The following is a 5,059-nucleotide window of genomic DNA, read 5'->3' on the forward strand; positions in this document are numbered from 1 at the left end:
TAACACCAATAGACATGTCAAAGTGGACATGGAAAGACCACAATGCCTTAATCTTACACAAAATCTACAGGCAACTAGAAAATTCTGAGTGGGAGAGAAATGGACTTCCCCAGGGAGTAACACACTAATTGGTTACCCAATATTAAATGGTTGGTCCTGAAATCATACATGTATAACATACATACATAACAAGGGAACATTATACAGACTGAACAGTATTTATGCATTTAGAAATATGTATAAATATAAATATACATGCCTGTAACAAGTAAAATAAGAAATAGAGGCTATGAATTTGAAAGAGAGCTAGGAGGTGTATACAGGAGAGATTGGAGGGAGGAAAAGGAAGGGGAAATGATGTCATTATATTATAATCACTCCAAATAAAAGAACTAATAAAAGAGTATGACTTCTGACAACTTGAATTAGGGTTTTGTTTTCCTTGTTCTTTTATTCTGTAGGTTGAAGCCAGGGCTTTGCATGTATTGGGCAAGCATCCCCAGTCCTACTGCTTAGATTTAAACCCCAGCTCTCCTACTCATTACTTTCATGAACTTGAACAAGTGCCTTAACCAGCCTCCTTGTTATTACCTCATATGACCTAGACCCCCTAAAAGTGTTTTATCAGCGACTTTTTATTATTGTTTTTGTGATCTTGTGATCATCTTAACAGTCATGGCACTAAAAAGATCTTAGGGTGCAGAGGAAGGTTTCATGGGGGGGGAGGTTGTGGTTTTTTGTTGGTGTTGTTTTGTTTTGTTGTGTTTTTACTTTATTTGAGACTTCTGAATGTGGATTAGCTTGCCAACTGAATTCTTGAGTTCTCCAGGGTAAATGTGCCTTCACAAGCTGCCTAGAGCTTGACTTCAGTGCCTTGCACTCATCAGGTTCTTAATAAATATTCACTAGGCCAATATGAATGTGTTCAGTGGGATTTGGCTCAGCCCTTGGGGTCAATGTGATTGATATAAAAGTAACAGGAGTCTCTCAGACCAACTCCTTGTGGGCTACATAGGCTGCCATCAAAGGAGAGGACCACACAATAATCAAGTAAATGCTGTCTCACTCAGGGGTGCCACATGGTCATTCATGGCCTTACATTCATACAGATTCTCTGAGGTTTAACTTTTCTACTTCCATGATGTAAACAGATTTTCAAGGACTGGTTACTTGGCTCCTAAGTTCACTGCGTGTACATTAGTGCTCAAAAATCCATCCTGGGATGCTTTCCTACTCCATACCAACTTAATAAACTAATAAAAAGAGAACAAAGGAAATTACTTTTAAGGTTGATAGATGCCAGGCAACTTAGGTTTTCCCCCAAATATCACATCTATTTCATCGACCTACTATGCAATTTTCCAGAAATTCCTCAAATTTCCCAAATTTTGAGGTGCATGGTTCTGAAGAGGAAATCTGTCATGCTGGTTTGAATATTGAATGTTTTTCAGTGTGAAGTCCTGGCAACTTACTGTTTTCAAAGCTTGACTTTGACTCAATTCTAATAAATGTTGGCGATGGAGAGATTGCTTGTTGCCAGCATCACTCAAGTATATCACAGCAAGTTCTCTTAATGTATCTTTCTTTCCTACCTTGTGTATCTCGTGCCTCGTTATTACCTTCATTACTATCATTTTCAATATTCTGTAATCTGATTATAAGGTATTTAAAAAATAGGATTCTATAATATATGCACAACATTAATGGCAAGTTCCTTAAGCAAATTTATACTACAGAGTATAATTTTTAAAAGTAGTATGTATTAAATGTGATGATTGGGGCTGGGAGTATAACTTAATGATAGAGTGCTTGCTTAGTGTGTATGAGGCCCAGGGTTACACTTCTTGAAACAGCCATCAACGTTAGAATTAAATATAAGCAAGAATATAGTGTGTGTGCATAGGATTGGGCTATTTTTGGAAGTAAATGAATCACAGAATTCATAGAAGAATGTTAATTAGATGTCTTCCTACTGTAAGACTCCCAGAGATAAATTCTATTTACAAAATTCAAAACTGTTCAAGTATCATCAGGGAGAAATAAGCATCAAAATCAAAATACGGTTTGCCCTCTACCAATATTCTCTCGACATTCATTTCTTTACTCCTGAGGCTGTTTGTTGCTGGAAACTTCCACCATCTTCCTAAGTGCACTTTGTTGGAGTGCCTCTGTCCCTCCAGGCTTGGCAAACCTTGAGTAATGAAGAACTTTGGGTCTGGCCCTCTAGTGCAACAGTGAGGTGACTGGTATGGGGCTAACTATCTACCTATCTACTGGATTCGAGGACCTCGCTATAGAAAGGAACTCATGCTTAGTTCTGTAAACCTGGATTTGAGGGTCAATCCACAGAAGGGAACACAACCCTGGTTCTATAAACCTGGTTGAGAGCTCCCGGTTAAGGAGGTCCTAGGTCCTAAAGGATGGAGTTACTCTATTACTACTTTTTTTTTTTTTTTTTTTTTTTTTGCTAAATGTTCACATCAAACTTCCTAGTCACAGACTGCCTGCTAAACACTCACGTTTGTACCCTTAAATTACTATTGTCCACAACCTTTCATCGGAGAAATATCTTACTACACAGGTGGTGGGTAATGTAGAAAACCCATAAATGGCCAAACTGCTGAGAATACATGATGATAGAGTCCATGGCCTTAAATGGGACAGCTAGCTATCCCTTTCCATGTCACACTGAACATACAGAATAGGAGACAGAAATAATGTCAGAGTCACAGGATGGGGAGATGGGAAGTCAAGAGATGTTTTCTGTACCTGCCTTTATGGCCACAGCATTAGAGAACTCACTGCAGCTGTGATTATCTGCAGATGACCATCACAAGATTGGGTCTATCAAAACTTCATCATTGATAGGGCCAAGAGGCTCCATCTCTCCGTAATGACTATTGACAGTTAATGGTTCTTAGAGGTGGGAGTGGCATTTTAGTCAGTGGTGTGGCCACTGATAAATTGCCTTTGCTCCAGTAAAGAACCTCCTAACCAAGTTTCTTTCTCAGGAAAGAAACTCAGGAAGTTAAACTCTGTGTGTCCCTTACACAGAGAAAAGAGGGGAACTGGAGGAGAACTTGTGGGAGAGATTGGAGGATGAAGAAGAGAGATGAGGGTGAAAAGAACTAAAAGGCAATACATACATGTGTGAAACTTTTAAACAAAAAGTTAAAAGGAGTTAGTGGGTCTGGAAGCAACTCAGTGTGGCCTTAGTAAGCAATCTGTCTTTCCCTAATCCAAACCCAAACCCCTTGCCTGTTTTTGTATTTGTTTTTCTGGCCTTCTCCGTTTCCTTGTCCTTAGCCAGTGATCCTAGGGTCATCTCCCCCAAAACACCACTTGCATCTGAATCTTTTTGTTGCAAAATCTGCTTCTGAGGCCACTCAAATTAAGATAATCCATAGCTCTGAAACCCCATTCCAAGCCTTGTTAAACAACAACAACAACAAAAATCTCTATTTTTGATGACTTATGGGGACAGGCTGAGGCTCAAGCCAAGGGTTCCACATATAACTATGCAAGTGATCTACTGCTAAGATACATTGCCAGCCTCTGCAATGATTTGGTATGTTTTCTGACTGGCCTTCGGAACTCTAATCTTTTGAATTTTTCTTTCTTATCACACATGGCTCCCAGCTCATTCTTCCTGCTACAGAATTATGCAGATGTGTCATTCTCCCTGTTCAGAATCATTTACTGTTGTCCCAGGACCTAAGTAAGAACAAAATCCCAAACTCTGGTAATCATGGGCTCATAATGCTTTTAGCCCTTGGCTCATAACACCCTTGAACATGGTGCCTGGTCCCAGCTGCTGCATATCCACAGACTAAAGGAACTTAAGGGAGGAGGAGGAGGAAAATCATGTGGGCATTAGACTTTTACCTTTATCCTACTGAAGAGAAGTTCAAAGTACTTCACTGCCCTTTCAAATGTACTGGAAATAGATTAGAAACAGCTTCACTTCCGCAGGTCTTTCATTCCAGAGATAAAGTGCTTATCAGTCCAATTAGAACAAAATTCCACATATGAATGTCCTCCTATAGTTTCTAGCCACAACTCTAATTCCAGGAAGGAATTAAAGCACTGATTTTTCCAATGGGTATCAACTGTGTTTAAGGCCAGCCAATGGGCATTGTCATGATAAACCCATCACAGATGCACAAGAAAGGGAAGGAGACAGTATCTCTCCTGCGTCGGACTGAGCAACAAGAGAGACCTCAGCTCTGCTCTGGGTCTATTTAGAATAGGGCAGATGACAATGACCAAGTGGTTTAACTTTGCTGAGTTCCAGTTTTTCTCATCTGGGAAGCACGTAGGCTGTCTCTAAAGATCTTTTACCCTGATTGGATGGGGTAGCTGCTGGTAGGCAGATCAATGCAAACGTGTCCACTCACCCCATGGTTTTAGTTTAGTCACTGGAAGGGGTCATTGCCTCAGAATGAATAGGTGGGCAAATCAATGTCGATGTGTGCATTCATCCCATGGTTTGAATTCAATCAGTCCAAAGTCCACTTAATCTTTAAGGTCCCCAGTGATAGTCACTGAGTGGAAGATCCTGAGAAACAAGCAGCTAGGCCCTGCTCCCCAACCCCAGACTTATGTAAGGGCCTAAAAGGTGTTTCCCAGGCCCACGAAGAGGGAGAGTGGTCAAGTCCCTCTCCACAGGAAGCAAAACGAAACAAAACAAAACAAATCCAAGATCAGAACAGACAATCCCACCAATCCTTGAATTTGCCCCAATATCAGGCCAACAAATCCCTACAGACCACCCTGGACCCCCCCCCCCGACACACACACACACACACACACACACACACACACACACACACACACCAAGAAACCCTATATAAGTCCTGCTTCCTGCTCAGTTCCCAGCCATTTCTCTCCAGAACAGAGAGGCAGCCACTCTCTTGTGCCTTTCCCCATAAATCTCTTGTGTAAGGTTTGTTCTGCTGTGTGACATGGTGGTATTCCTTGGCTCCTGACTGCCTGGATACTTTTCCCATTTGAGCATCAGGGCATAAGATGAGTTCAGCCACACAGTCCCAGCTTCTTG

Source organism: Mus caroli, unplaced genomic scaffold (assembly GCF_978045245.1).
Source record: "Mus caroli unplaced genomic scaffold, Mus_caroli_1 scaffold_5, whole genome shotgun sequence".
NCBI lineage: Eukaryota > Metazoa > Chordata > Mammalia > Rodentia > Muridae > Mus > Mus caroli.